Here is a 16587-nt window from a genome sequence, read left to right as displayed (position 1 = left end):
ATATCCCTTGCCGGGTAAAATAAAAGCATCATCCGGCCCCCATTTTGTTTACTTATACTGACTAATAATAACTAATAAAAAAATAATGTTATTAACAGTATAAGTTATTACAAGCTAGTGTTTCATCTCTGTTATTAATTAAATTAATACAATAAACTGTAGGACAGAGCTGTCGAAAAATATTCGCACCAGAAGTCCACCATAAAACACGTTTTGAAATTTAACCTCTGGAATGAGTCATCGAGAAACTAAATGATCGAATTTAGATTACTACATGATCCAAAACATGTTTGGTTTGTAGAAAAGTTTGGATACATTTTCATTGACTTGCAAGAATGAAAATTTTCTCCGAATCCTTCGAAACTCAGATTCTCCCACATAATCCCAGTGCTATTTGAAATCTTCAAACAGATATGTTGTCACTATATGAATGTTACAATTAATTGGTCTAGCGAAGTCCAAGATTTAGGACTCATGTATAGCATGAATTAATTAACTTTCAAAAACCACACAGAAGGTATGCAAGCGAAAAGGTAGGAATAATACTAAATTAATATTTATAGAAAATCAAAACCATTTATTGCGCTTTTTGCACTTTACAAGAGTTTTGCGAGATTTTTTTTCTCACAGTCATCTTTTTCTCACACTCAATACACTCAAAAAAGTTTGATTTTCCGTGTATAATATTTGTGTGTGAGTGCTCAATCTGAAAACAAATAGACGTCAAATCATGGCGGGAATCGATTTAGTGTACACGCTTACATGTGACGAACGAGTAATGGGTTATAATTGGGTAAATTTCAGTAACAAAAATCGATCAACCCGAAATGAGAGTGGGTGTGAGAAAAAGAAGCGGGCAAATCACAATCTACACATAACTCTTCAAATTGGTGAAATCGGCAATACTAAAATAATTTGTTTTATTTACAAACTAATTGTTAGACCATCCATGTTTTACATATACTGTGCCAATATGGATTGGATTGGTGGATTCAAATTAAATATTGAAATTGATGTTGCTTCCCTGCACACCAAAACACTATGAATATTAGGTGACTTATCTGAATGAATTGACACAAAAGCACATGACGTAAACTCAATCGTATATGTTTTTCAACGTCAGATGATTTAAATATGCCACGGAACCTAAACACAGCAGCCGGTGCGTTGCCGCACGAATGCACAAGCAGCAGATGATCAGTGCAAATTGCGTATAACCTGTTATACTTCGATCACCAATCTTTCAAGAAGTAAAGATAGCTGAGGGGTAACGTTCTAGGCTCTCACTCAGAGAGTCCTGTGATCAACGCTCGTTCGGCTCTATTCTTTTTTTTTTTCAAAAACATATTTTCTAGTATAATACCAATGAACTTTAAACAATTTTTATTTTCTATAACTCAATACCAAATTTTTAAAACGAATTCTCTGCGTTTGTAAACAAAGATTAGAACATCGATTCGTCAAATCTAAGAGGCGAGAGCACTCCCACGCAATCCAACACCACCAACAGATAGCCGAAGTCTACACCTTTATATCAGGCTACATATCTACACATGTTGTTTAATCGAAATAATTAGACTTTCGTGTTGCCAATCTAAAAGTGGCAGTGCGAGTTGGCTCTTGTTTCGGACGGCGGAACGATCGCGCGGTTTGCCGAAATTTTGTGTTTTGCATTGCGCGGCCGGTAATAAAGTTAATTAGTGCAGTGCGAGTTGGCTCTTGTTTCGGACGGCGGAACGATCGCGCGATTTGCCGAAATTTTGTGTTTTGTTTTGTTTTTCCTTAGGACGGTTCGTAAGTAAATTGATGAATATATTTTATTATTTTTACAGCATATACTGTTATTGACAAACGCTCTATATTGTCGAATAGAGCTCCCTATTATTCACCTTTCCCACTAACACAAATTTTCCTTCCTGAGACATCTATGAAGGTCGTATGGGTTCCTGGATCTTCACTAGTAGATGTTGAACTAACATTCCTTCCTTCCTTCCGTGATTGTAAGAACGTGGCCAGGTATACAACTGCTACTGTATAGGAAAAGGTACTAATCCCAAGTACCAATTTGCGACAATATACAGTAGATTGCTCAATTGCGCATTGTATAGCCACCCACGATTTGTACAATCACATATGCTATGCTATGCTATGCTTTCGTGTTGCCAATCTAAAAAGTAAATTAAATTTCGAACCTGAAAAATCCAACTATTTTCGGTTAAAATGTGTTTTAACGTTTTAACAACCATTTTAAAATTGACGTCCTATTTCCCTTGCCGGGTGAAATAGAATTGCATCATCCGGCCCCCATTTTGTTTACTCGCTTTCGTCAGGGCCATGCGGTGTGTTGGTGATGCTTCCTTCTGCGATATTCATCCGACGGCAAGCGAATGAAGCGAATGCAGTGCCGTTCGCTCCCGCCGAAATGTGCTTGCATAGCGTCCTCACGCACATCAGCTGCGCTCCCATACGCTGATTGAACGCCGCTGATCGAACTCGTATGTAGGGTATGCGAGCGCATGATAGCAAAATAATAGAAAAAATGGGCCTGATTACGTTTACTAAGAGAAACGTTATTAATTATTGAACACATTTCTTTTCGTTAAAGGTTACCCAAATAAACACTTATAACATTGACGAATACATAGACCTAAATGTCCGGTACAAAGCCATCAGAAAATCGGGCACCATGTCTTCTTCTTCATTTTGAAGAAAATACCCCTCGTGGGTGACGAATTACATAAATATTTTACGAGCGCTGACTTACCCCTCTTGACGTTTTGACAGTTTGTTTTTCTCCCTCACCTTGTGACGTCGTTTCGGTTCGTTTGTTGTTTGTTCGTTTCGTTACTCAGTTGAAGCGTGAGTTCGACCGTTTTGGTGCCATCAAAAAGATCGAATATAACAAAGGGGACACCAGGCCTACATTCTGTACGATTCTATTGATGCTGCTACGGCTGCTGTGAAGGAAATGCGTGGATTCCCGTTAGGGGCACCGGATCGTCGTATTCGTATCGATTTTGCTGACAACGGAACAACACCATCGTTCTCAAAGCGCAGTGGATGTTTTGAGGAAGGCGGTGAGTATCGTTGCGCCCTGACTACGAATATCCGGAAGGTGGTGCATCATACGAGGAAAATTCATTGTACGGCTATGGTGGAAGACCGTTCCGCGGCAGAGGAGGATTCCGCGGGCGTGGTGGTTTCCGTGGCAGTTTTCATAGTGATGGCCTACCGCACCACGGGGACAATGATGAATGGCGTCGATCAGGAGCCGATGGCGAATATGATTCACGCCGTCGTTCTGGATCACGTAAACCAGGAATCGATAGATCTCGCTCCCGTTCACCGAGGCAACGCAGTCCGGCAGATTCGGATTCTGATTCGTCTTCTCATAGGAATGGCATGTTATCGAATGCAAGAACGTTACCAGAAGTCGCACGGAAATCTACCACATTCTGGCAAGGGGCGCTGATTTTGAAGAGTTCACTATTCCCCACCAAGTTGCACCTAACGGACGGAAACAACGAAATAGTGGACAGCCTGATGAAGGACGAGGAAGGTAAACACCACCTTCGTATTACTCAGCGACTACGCCTCGATCAACCCAAGTTGGAAGATGTGCAGTAGCGCATATCGACGTCATCGTCGCACGCAATCTTCCTCGGCCTGCCGGGATCGACGTCATCGGTAGCATCGTCGGATGATGCCAGCGTTCAGACGCGTCCACTGCGTAATCTCGTGTCCTACTTGAAGCAGAAAGAAGCGGCCGGCGTTATATCCTTACTCAATAAGGAAACGGAAGCAACCGGTGTGCTCTACTCATTCCCGCCAAGCGATTTTTCGACAGAATTGTTGAAACGAACATGTCAAAACCTCACCGAGGAGGGACTGAAGGAAGACCATCTGATAATCGTGGTGGTCCGAGGAGGAATCGCCTGAGTTGCGGATGAGGGCGCAGATAACACATAAGGTAAGATGATGATTAACGAACTGTAGAATAATTCAAGACAAAATTTTCAAAACGACTTATCTGCTTTTGTAAACAAAGATTCAAACGATGATTTGACGAATCTGATAGCTCTCCCACGCAAATCAACACCACCAATAGGTAGTTGAAGGTTTCCACTACCTGTTGATGGTATTGGTTTGCGTGGGAGAACTATCAGATTCGTCAAATCGTCGTTTGAATCTTTGTTTACAAAAGCAGATAAGTCGTTTTGAAAATTTTGTCTTGAATTAGAAAATAGCAAGCATAATTTTTCATAACGACGTATGTAACAATTATGAGGATTCGAGAATTCCTTTGCAGAAAGTTGGCAAAACTTTTTCTAAAACTGTTTTAAAACTAAATCTTTTTTCAATCCTTTTTTCCGCTGGCATGCATCATTACATGACACGTAATAAGCGTGCTTCACAGCAAAGCTCAGTTCATTCAAATTCACTGTGAAAAACGATAAAATTATTCATACACCGGTATGCTACACGTACGTCGATGTACATTGGTCGGTTTTCCATAGTTGCACGATTGACGCAACTGCAGTTTTGTTTTGTTTTGCTTTTTGTTACATAGGTCGCTCTTAGTTCCCATATATATATGTTAAAGCGACGTATGTAACAGTGAGACTTCAAAAATAGAAATTTTTACATACGTCGATTCGCAAAAAGATCGAATTAAAGAATTTTAAGATCTGAAATCAGTAAAATCGATGCGTATTATATAAAGCCGCGTGTGATTGTCACGTTGTATTAAAAACCTCGTTTTGTTTACTTTTGTTACATACGTCGTTATGAAAAATTTTGCTTGAAAGGTTTAATTTTAATTTTTGTTATCAAAGAGTTTTTCGTTGCTGCAGCGTCTATCTACGGTAGTTTATTGTTTTTGCCATTTGATATAGGAGTGATCGGGGCAATATGGGCCACCTAAGGAAATCGTTCCGAAAAGCGCTGAAAAGCTTTCAACAAATCATCATCAGTTGGAAGATGTGCAGAAGCGCATATCGACGTCATCGTCGCACGCAATCTTCCTCGGCCTGCCGGGATCGACGTCATCGGTAGCATCGTCGGATGATGCCAGCGTTCAGACGCGTCCACTGCGTAATCTCGTGTCCTACTTGAAGCAGAAAGAAGCGGCCGGCGTTATTTCCTTACTCAATAAGGAAACGGAAGCAACCGGTGTGCTCTACTCATTCCCGCCAAGCGATTTTTCGACAGAATTGTTGAAACGAACATGTCAAAACCTCACCGAGGAGGGACTGAAGGAAGACCATCTGATAATCGTGGTGGTCCGAGGAGGAATCGCCTGAGTTGCGGATGAGGGCGCAGATAACACATAAGGTAAGATGATGATTAACGAACTGTAGAATAATTAGAAAAAAGCAAGCATAATTTTTCATAACGACGTATGTAACAATTATGAGGATTCGAGAATTGGGTTGTTTAGGGGTATATATGTTTTTACATATTCTAAATCTGCATAAAAACCTGAGCGTAACCCCAATTTTTTAGATTTTTTTGAGCTCCGAAACTATTTTTAATTTGCATTTTAAATTTATATGGGACTAAAAATTTGTTCGTATGCTGCATGGGCCAACTGTCATTCTATAAATGTTAGTACCATTCTATCGATTAAAATGGCTTATTGTTTGCTATACAAAAATGTAAATAAAAGGTTTATAAACAAAATAAAAATATGTTGGAGATCAGGAAAGCATGCTCTTTATGTTAAGCTATAAAAAACCACATATTTTTCTTTGCTAAACAACCCAATTCCTTTGCAGAAAGTTGGCAAAACTTTTTCTAAAACTGTTTTAAAACTAAATCTTTTTTCAATCCTTTTTTCCGCTGGCATGCATCATTACATGACACGTAATAAGCGTGCTTCACAGCAAAGCTCAGTTCATTCAAATTCACTGTGAAAAACGATAAAATTATTCATACACCGGTATGCTACACGTACGTCGATGTACATTGGTCGGTTTTCCATAGTTGCACGATTGACGCAACTGCAGTTTTGTTTTGTTTTGCTTTTTGTTACATAGGTCGCTCTCAGTTCCCATATGTTAAAGCGACGTATGTAACAGTGAGACTTCAAAATAGAAATTTTTACATACGTCGATTCGCAAAAGATCGAATTAAAGAATTTTAAGATCTGAAATCAGTAAAATCGATGCGTATTATATAAAGCCGCGTGTGATTGTCACGTTGTATTAAAAACCTCGTTTTGTTTACTTTGTTACATACGTCGTTATGAAAAATTTTGCTTGAAAGGTTTAATTTTAATTTTTGTTATCAAAGAGTTTTCGTTGCTGCAGCGTCTATCTACGGTAGTTTATTGTTTTTGCCATTTGATATAGGAGTGATCGGGGCAATATGGGCCACCTAAGGAAATCGTTCCGAAAAGCGCTGAAAAGCTCAACAAATCATCATCAGTTGGAAGATGTGCAGAAGCGCATATCGACGTCATCGTCGCACGCAATCTTCCTCGGCCTGCCGGGATCGACGTCATCGGTAGCATCGTCGGATGATGCCAGCGCTCAGACGCGTCCACTGCGTAATCTCGTGTCCTACCTGAAGCAGAAAGAAGCGGCCGGCGTTATATCCTTACTCAATAAGGAAACGGAAGCAACCGGTGTGCTCTACTCATTCCGCCATGCGATTTTTCGACAGAATTGTTGAAACGAACATGTCACAACCTCACCGAGGAGGGACTGAAGGAAGACCATCTGGTAATCGTGGTGGTCCGAGGAGGAACCGCCTGAGTTGCGGATGAGGGCGCAGATAACACATAAGGTAAGATGATGAATAACGAACTGTAGAATAATTAGAAAAAGGTTTAATTTTAATTTTGTTATCAAATACTTTTCGTTGCTGCAGCGTTTATCTACGGCAGTTTATTGTTTTGTCATTTGATATAAGATGCTTTTATTTACAACGAATAGGCATATCGGGGCCCTCCTTAGCCGTGCGGTAAGACGCGCGGCTACAAAGCAAGACCATGCTGAGGGTGGCTGGGTTCGATTCCCGGTGCCGGTCTAGACAATTTTCGGATTGGAAATTGCCTCGACTTCCCTGGGCATAAAAGTATCATCGTTTAGCCTCATGATAATCGTCAGAAGAAAGTTGTCCTCCCGGGTTCCAAGATCATAGGCATCGGAAAAAGTAAATACATATTTTTGTATAAACAGCAAAAAAAAAAAAGAAAATAAGGTTTCTTTGGCAGCTGCAAATTAGTTTTTTTTACTAATTTTATTTGCTAATTATCTAATACATGCATTCATCTCTTAGACTAGGTGTTCCGTGTTTTCTTAACACTATCATCCTTATTTGCTATGTTACGCTTTTAGTTATTATTAATATATTTCAATTGCCTCTGGCAGTTAGGATATTTCCTCTGGTTGAATTAAACCATGTAGGAATTACAAAGTTTTCTACTTAAACTAAACTTAACCTAATTTTTACTAAGGGTACAAGGAGCTAATCGTTGCAATAGAAGATTGCAGAAGTTCTAAATATTTAGCTTCGCTAGACCAATTAATTGGAACCCCATTCATAGTGACAATATGTCTGCTAGAAGGTTTCAAATAAGAAACTCTCGGCTTATGTGGGAAAATTATAAACTGAGTTTTTGAAGCATTCGGGAAAATTTTCCATTTTGCAAGTAAGTGGAGAAAATATCCAAACTTTTTTCAATCTACATACTACAAATGACACGAAGGCTTCGCCCTTTGGCTGAGAGACCTGTGTCATCTGCAAACAAAGATTTTTGACACCCTGGTGGTAAATCAGGTTAGTCAGAAGTAAAATGTTATACAATATGGGCCCCAGTATGCTACCTTGGGGAACACCAGCTCTAACAGGTAATCTATCAGATTTAGAATTCTGATAGTTTACCTGCAGTGAGCGATCTGATAAATAATTTTGGATCAGTTTAATAGTTGGTTGGTTGTTTAATTGGTTGGTTGTTTGCTCATTGTTTGTTGGCTGTTTAATTGTTTGTTGGTTGATTGATTGGTTAATAAGTTGATTGGTAGCTTGCTTGAATGGTTGGTTGTTTGATTAGTTAGTTGATTGATTCGTTGGTTATTTGTTTAGTTGGTTGCTGCTTGATTTGTTAGTTGGAATAATGGTTGATTGGTTGGTTTCTTTTTTGTTTATTGATTACTTGATTGGTTGGTAATTTGGTTGATTGGTTGTTTGACTGGTTGATTGATTGGTTGGTCGGCTGGTTAGTTGATTAGTTGTTTTGTTGGTTGCTTGAATGGCTGATTGTTTGGTTGCTTGATTGGTTGCTGGAATGGTTGATTAGTTAATTATTCAGTTGATTGATTGCTTGATTGGTTGGTTGATTGCTTGATTAGTTGGTTGGTTGATTGTTGGTCAGTTGCTTGATTAGTTGGTTGGTTGATTTGTTGATTGCTTGATAGGTAGATTAGTTGATTGCTTGATTTGTTAGTTGGTAGAATGATTGATTGATTGGTTGGTTGCTGCTTGATTTGTTAGTTGGTAGAACTGTTGAATGGTTAATAGTTGATTGGTTGCTTGTCGGCTGGTTAGTTGATTAGTTGTTTTGTTATTTGGTTGATTGGTTGGTTATTTGATTGATAGGTTGCTTGACTGGTTGGTTAATTGGTTACTTGATTAGTTGGTCGGCTGGTTAGTTGATTAGTTGTTTTGTTGGTTGCTTGGATGGCTAATTGGTTGGTTGCTTGATTGATCGATTAGTTGGTAAGTTGGTTGATTGGTAGCATGCTTGAATGGATAGTCGTTTGATTGATTAGTAATTTGGTTTATGGGTTGCTGCTTGATTTGTTAGTTTGTAGAATGGTAATTGTTGGTTGGTTGCTTAACTGGTTGATTGGTTGGTTGCTTGATTGTTTAGTCAGCTGGTTAGTTGATTAATTGTTTTGTTGGTTGCTTGGCTGATTGGTTAATAAGTTGATTGGTAGCTTGCTTGAATGGTTGGTTGTTTGATTAGTTAGTTGATTGATTCGTTGGTTATTTGTTTAGTTGGTTGTTGCTTGATTTGTTAGTTGGAATAATGGTTGATTGGTTGGTTTCTTTTTTGTTTATTGATTACTTGATTGGTTGGTAATTTGGTTGATTGGTTGCTTGAATGGTTGATTAGTTGGTTGGTTGAATGATTGCTTGGTTGATTGGTAGCTTGCTTGAATGGTGGGTTGCTTGATTGCTTGGTTGATTGGTAGTTTGCTTGAATGGTTGGTTATTTGATTGATTGCTGCTTGATTTGTTAGATGATAGAATAATTGATTGGTTGGTTGCTTGCTTGCTTGATTGGTTGGTCGGCTGGTTAGTTGACATGTTGTTTTGTTGGTTGCTTGGTTGGTTGATTAGTTGATTCGTTGCTTGATTGATTGGTTGCTTACTTAAACGGCTGATTGTTGGATTAGTTGGTTGGTTATTTGCTTGATGGGTTGCTTTACCGTTTGATTGAATGATTGGTCGGCTGGTTGGTTGATTAGTTGTTTTGTTGGTTTCTTGATTGGTTGATTAGTTGATTGATTGATTGATTAGTTAATTGGTTGGTTGTTGCTTGATTTGTTAGTAGGTAGAATTGTTGATTAGTTAGTTCCTTGATAGTTGGTTGGTTGCTTCATTGTTTGTTGGTTGATTGATTGGTTATTTAGTTCATTGGTTGCATGATTGGTTGGTTGGTTGATTGTTGGTTGGTAGAATGATTAATTGGTTGGTTGCTGCTTGGTTTGCTAGTTGGTAGAACTGTTGAATGGTTGGTTGCTTCATAGTTGGTTGGTTGCTTGATTGGTTGGTTATTTGGTTGATTGGTTGTTTGACTGGTTGATTGGTTGGTTGGTCGGCTGGTTAGTTGATTAGTTGTTTTGTTGGTTGCTTGAATGGCTGATTAGTTGATTGCTTGATTGGTTGGTTGCTGGAATCGTTGACTAGTTAATTATTCAGTTGATTGGTTGCCTGATTGGTTGATTGATTAGTTGGTTGGTTGATTGTTGGTCGGTTGCTTGATGGGTTGATTAGTTGTTTTGTTGATTACTTGATTGGTAGATTAGTTGGTTGGTTGCCTGATTATTGGTTGGTTGCTTGATTTGTTAGTTGGTAGAATGATTGATTGGTTGGTTGCTGCTTGATTTGTTAGTTGGTAGAACTGTTGAATGGTTTATAGTTGGTTGGTTGCTTAATTGGTTGCTTCATTGTTGGTTGGTTGCTTAACTGGTTGATTGATTGTTGGTCGGCTGGTTAGTTGATTAGTTGTTTTGTTGGTTTCTTGGTTGATTGGTTAATATGTTGATTGCTAGGTTTCTTGATTGGTTAGTTGTTTGGTTGATGGGTTGGTTGATTGCTGCTTGATTTGTTAGTTGGTAGAATGGTTGATTGGATGGTTGCTTCATTGTTCGTTGATTGATTTATTGGTTGGTAATTTGGTTGATTGGTTGTTTGACTGGTTGATTGTTTGGTTGCTTGATTGGCTGGTCGGCTGGTTAGTTGATTAGTTGATTTGTTCGTTGCTTCAATGGTTTGCTTGGTTGGTTGATTAGTTGATTCGATGCTTGATTGATTGGTAGCTTGCTTGAATGGCTGATTGCTGGATTAGCCAATCAAGCAACCAATCAATTAAATAACCAACCAAGCAACCAATAAACAATGAAGCAACCAACCAACCAATTAAGCAACCAGCCAACTATCAAGGAATCAACTAATCAACAGTTCTACCAACTAACTAATCAAGCATAACAAACCAATCAATCGACTAATCAACCAATCAAGAAACCAACAAAACAACTAATCAACCAACCAGCCGACCAACCATTCAATCAAACGGTAAAGCAACCCATCAACCAAATAACCAACCAACTAATCCAGCAATCAGCCATTCAAGTAAGCCACCAATCAATCAAGCAACGAATCAACTAATCAACCAACCAAGCAACCAACAAAACAACATGTCAACTAACCAGCCGACCAACCAATCAAGCAAGCAATCAACCAACCAATCAATTATTCTACTATCTAACAAATCAAGCAGCAATCAATCAAATAACCAACCATTCAAGCAAACTACCAATCAATCAAGCAACCCACCATTCAAGCAAGCTACCAATCAACCAAGCAATCATTCAACCAACCAACTAATCAACCATTCAAGCAACCAATCAACCAAATTATGAACCAATCAAGTAATCAATAAACAAAAAGAAACCAATCAATCAACCATTATTCCAACTAACAAATCAAGCAGCAACCAACCAATCAATCAATCAATCAACTAATCAACCAATCAAGAAACCAGAAAAACCAACTAATCAACCAATCAGCCGACCAACAATTCAATCAAACGGTAAAGCAACCAGAGCTTTAAATATTCGATTATTTTTATGAAGCCCATCGGCCTTCTTTGTCACTTCACTTCTAAACATATTCATATTCGGCTCTGCACCGTCAATTTTCATGATGAATATGGGTCAGTGAGTATTTATTTGAATATCACAAATTATTAAATAATCGTAAAACTGAACACATTTTTGATGATTTAAATATTTAACTACACGCATAGATCTAATCCCGACGTTCAATTGAGGGGCATTTTAGCGTCAAATGTCAATATAATCCAGGCTAATTTTGTTTTTTCGCGCGCAATTACCATACTCAGTGGTAATCAATTGAATGAATTTATGAAGAAGTAAACTGAGTAAGTCATTCTATGTTTTGAATAATAAAAACACGAATGTCAAAAGTCGGAGTGAATGTGCTTCATGAAAGTGAATATTTTATGCTCTGAAAGCAACCCATCAACCAAATAACCAACCAATTAAGCTACCAACCAACTAATCCAGCTATCAGCCATTCAAGCAAGCTACCAATCAATCAGGCAACAAATCAACTAATTAACCAACCAAGCAACCATTGAAGCAACCGACAAAACAACATATCAACTAACCAGCCGACCAGCCAATCAACCAGTAAAGCAACCAATCAACCAAATTACCAACCAATCAAGCAATCAACCAACCAATCAACCATTCTACCAACTAACAAATCAAGCATCAATCAATCAAATAACCAACATTTAAAGCAAGCCACCAATCAACCAAGCAATCATTCAACCAACCAACTAATCAACCAGTCAAGCAACCAACAAAACAACATATGAACTAACGAGCCGACCAACCAATCAATCAACCAGTCAAGCAACCAATCAAACAAATTACCAACCAATCAAGGAATCAATAAAAAGCAACCAACCAATCAACCATTCTTCCAACTAACAAATCATGCAGCAACCAACTAACCAAATAACCAACGAATCAATCAACTAACCAATCAAACAACCAACCATTCAAGCAAGCTACCAATCAACTTATTAACCAATTAACCAAGCAACCAACAAAACAACTAAACAACTAACTAGCCGACTAACCAATCAAGCAACCAATCAATTAACCAGTCAAGCAACCAACCAACATTCAAGCAACCAACAATTCAAGCAAGCTACCAATCAACCAAGCAATCAAACAACCAACCAGCTAATCATCCAATCAAGCAACCAACCAATAACCAATCAAACAACCAATCAACTAAATAACCAACCAATCCAGCAATCAACTTATTAACCAATCAACCAAGCAGCCAACAAAACAACTAATCAACTAACCAGCCTACTAACTAATCAATCAACCTGTCAAGCAACCAACCAATCAACCATACTACCAACTAACAAATCAAGCAGCAATCAACCAAATAATCAACCAAGCAATCAAGCAACCAACCAACTAATCAAGCAACCAACCAAACAATCAAGCAACCAACCAACCAATCAAGCAACCAATCAACTAATCAACTTGTCAATTAACGAGACGACCAACCAATCAAGCAACCAATCAACTAAATAACCACAACCAAGCAATCAAGTAAAGCAACCAATCAACCAAATAAGTAACCAACCATCAATCAATCAACTAATCCAGCAACCAACCAATCAAGCAAGCTACCAATCAAACAACTAACTAATCAACCAATCAACCAACAAGATAATCAACCAAATAAGCAACCAACCAATCAACCATTCAAGCAACCAACAAAACAACTACTCAACTAGCCAGCCGACCAACCATTCAATCAACCAGTAAAGCAAACAATCAACTAATCCAGCAATCAGCCATTCAGGCAAGCTACCAAACAACCAAACAATCAAGCAACCAACCAACTAATAATCAACCAAGCAACCAACAAAACAACATATGAACTAACCAGCCGACCAACCAATCAAGCAACTAATCAATCAACCAGTCAAGTAACCAATCAACCAAATAACCTTATTAGTTGGTATGATTGAGAACCAATCAACAATCAAGCAACCAACCAACCAACCATTCTACCACCTAACAAATCAAGCAGCAACCAATCAACCGATCAACCAAACAACCAACTAATCAATCAACCATCCAATCAAGCAATCTACCAATCAACCAATCAATTATTCAACCAACGAACTAATTAAGCAAGCAACAAAACAGTCGAGTGCGAGACACTGAATACGACCACACAGTTGTGGTCGAAATACGTATCTGAAAAGATATCAAAATAATTGGTGGAATTAAATGGAGAGTCCTAAACTCGTCTTAGACGGTTGAACAAAACAGTATCAACTAACCAGCCGACCAACCAATCAATCAACCAGTCAAGCAACCAATCAATCATATAACCTGATTGGTTTGTTGGATTGGCAACCAACCAACAATTAAGCAACCAACCAATCAACCATTCTTCCAACTAACAAATCAAGCTGCAACCAACCAACCAAATAACCAACGAATCAAGCAACCAACCATTCAAGCAAGCTACCAATCAACTTATTAACTAATCAACCAAGCAACCAACAAAACAAATAATCAACTAACCAGCCGACTAACCAATCAATTAACCTGTCAAGCAGCCAACCAATCAATCATACCATACTACCAACTAACAAATCAAGCAGCAGCCAACCAAATAATCAACCAACCAATCAAGTAACCAACCAGTCAAACAAGCTACCAATCTACCAAGCAATCAAGCAACCAACCAACTAATCAACCAATCAAGCAACCAACCAACTAATTAACCAAGCAATCAGCAAAACAACTTATCAACTACCTAACCAGCCGACCAACTAATCAACCAATCAACTAAATAACCACAACCAATCAATCAACCAGTAAACCAACCAGTCAACCACTCAAGCAACCAACCATTCAACCATTAATTTGTTTGTTTTTGATGAGATGAACATCGGAGCCATGAGTTAAATCCAGGTGCAGTTCCCCTATTTATTACATCATATCAGTCAGTATCGCATTTATCTTTATATCTATCTTGCAGACTAGTGAACAACTATAACGATTTATTATATATTTAGACGGAATTAACTGGTCATTAATTTTATATTCATCCCTAAATCCGCACCGCTGTAACCCTATAAAATATATTTTCATTGTGCAAGCCGGTGTTGGAGATGGTCACACTTTCAATACAATTTTGTCTCGTTTTTAACTTTTTCCAACTGTGTGTGAATGTTCTCTATCCGCTCATCCATCGGCTTGTCCGACAGGATTTCATTCAACACTGAGAGTAGCTTTACAGTTAAAATTACTATATTGTAGGGTTAAATTGAAAACACGCCACTAAATTTGTGCAGACTACAAACCGTGTTTATAACGAACACAAAATGCGTTAATTTTACTATGGCTTCAAAGACAAACTTGGCAGTAAAAATTACTATGCTTTCTAGTTATCTGAATAACAATTCAGTATTTAGTTGTACAATTCGACGCATTTAAAATAAAAATGAGGTTTTTGTTATTTTAATTCATTTGGGATAATATCAAAGTCAAATGAAAAATTACTTTAACTTCACACAAATAAAAAATCGTTGGTGAAATTGAAAGAAACGTTGGTAAAATTAAGAAAATCAGTTAGTGATTTTCAGTAGAAAGTATAAGATTGTTGAATTTACAATTCTAAATATGTCACTTCAAAATGAACTTTGACAAGAGCCGACTTTTCAAAATAACGATTTCCTCTAAAAACTAAATGTGTATTTACCCTTTCAAAATAACATTTTACTCTCAGAACTAAATGTGTACTGAATTTCTCAAAATGATGGTTTTCTTTCATATTTAAATGTGTGTTAAATGCATTACATATTCGAACCAAGTGAAGTACGCTATACTAAACTGTCATGTTTATTATTAATTAAATCGAGAATTAAATATTATTCTGGGTAATAATCTTCTACTGACGATATCCTATATTCCAGGTCAATAATTGCTGGTGATGACGAGGCTTCAACGCTGGCGTTTGCCCTAAAGACAGCATTGCCAGCGGACGTTAATGTAGCTGCTCCATAGCATTAATCGCATCTCTTGATCTCCAACCGGGTTCTCGAGTGCTGCGATTCCTGATTGGGCTTGAATTACGGTGATAGTCGTCCTTGTTGGTAGTATCTTGGATCGGACCCGATGATCTTGAGAAGCTTGACCAGATCACGCAGCAGATTTCGGATTCGATTCGCGGTTACTCAACTGGGATTACTGATCCACATCTACGTCAACTAGCTGGATTGGCAGGTTATGAGTGAGTGCAACATCCTGAGTGCAACAACTTTTCGGTAGTGACTTTGGTTTTGGTTCCGTGTTGAGGCACAAGAAAGTTCAAGTTCCGGAGGAAATGGGCCACGCGCAACTCATGTGGATAAGGAACGTGCGCGCCTGGAGACCGCCTGTCCAGCTGTTTTCACGTACGGCCACAATTCCTTCCTTGACCTGACCTGTGCAGAAGCGCATATCGACGTCATCGTCGCACGCAATCTTCCTCGGCCTGCCGGGATCGACGTCATCGGTAGCATCGTCGGATGATGCCAGCGTTCAGACGCGTCCACTGCGTAATCTTGTGTCCTACCTGAAGCAGAAAGAAGCGGCCGGCGTTATATCCTTACTCAATAAAGAAACGGAAGCAACCGGTGTGCTCTACTCATTCCCGCCATGCGATTTTTCAGAATTGTTGAAACGAACATGTCACAACCTCACCGAGGAGGGACTGAATGAAGACCATCTGGTAATCGTGGTGGTCCGAGGAGGAACAATCCTCTGAAGTGCCTTCTTTCTGGTATTGCAGCAACTAGTCCATATTGGCACAGCATACAACATGGCTGGTCTAAAAATTTATTTGTAAATCAAAAGTTTGTTCTTATGACAAAGTTTTGATTTTCTGTTTATAAGTGGCCATTTGTTACATTTGGCTTGAAGGCCTTCAATGTGATTTTTAAAAGTTAATTTTTGATCTAGCAGAAGTCCTAAATATTTAGAATTCTGATAGTTTACCTGCAGTGAGCGATCTGATAAATAATTTTGGATCAGTTTAATAGCTGGTTGGTTGCTTGCTCATTGTTTGTTGATTGCTTCATTGTTTGTTGGTTGATTGATTGGTTATTTAGTTGATTGGTTGGTTGGTTGGTAGAATGATTAATTGGTTGGTTGCTGCTTGATTTGTTAGTTGGTAGAACTGTTGAATGGTTGGTTGCTTCACAGTTGGTTGGTTGCTTGATTGGTTAGTTATTTGGTT

The 16587-nt window shown here is 38.5% G+C and overlaps 1 pseudogene; it reads left to right on the top strand.

The window, feature by feature from the left end:
- The first annotated feature begins 2784 nt into the window (after positions 1–2784).
- Positions 2785–16008, top strand: LOC134203039 (RNA-binding protein spenito-like; annotated as a pseudogene).
- The last annotated feature ends 579 nt before the right edge of the window (positions 16009–16587 follow it).

This window comes from Armigeres subalbatus, unplaced genomic scaffold (assembly GCF_024139115.2).
Source record: "Armigeres subalbatus isolate Guangzhou_Male unplaced genomic scaffold, GZ_Asu_2 Contig1599, whole genome shotgun sequence".
In the NCBI taxonomy this organism is placed as follows: Eukaryota; Metazoa; Arthropoda; class Insecta; order Diptera; family Culicidae; genus Armigeres; species Armigeres subalbatus.
The sequence above is the reverse complement of the archived record's forward strand: the minus strand, read 5'-3'. Positions and strand labels throughout refer to the sequence as shown.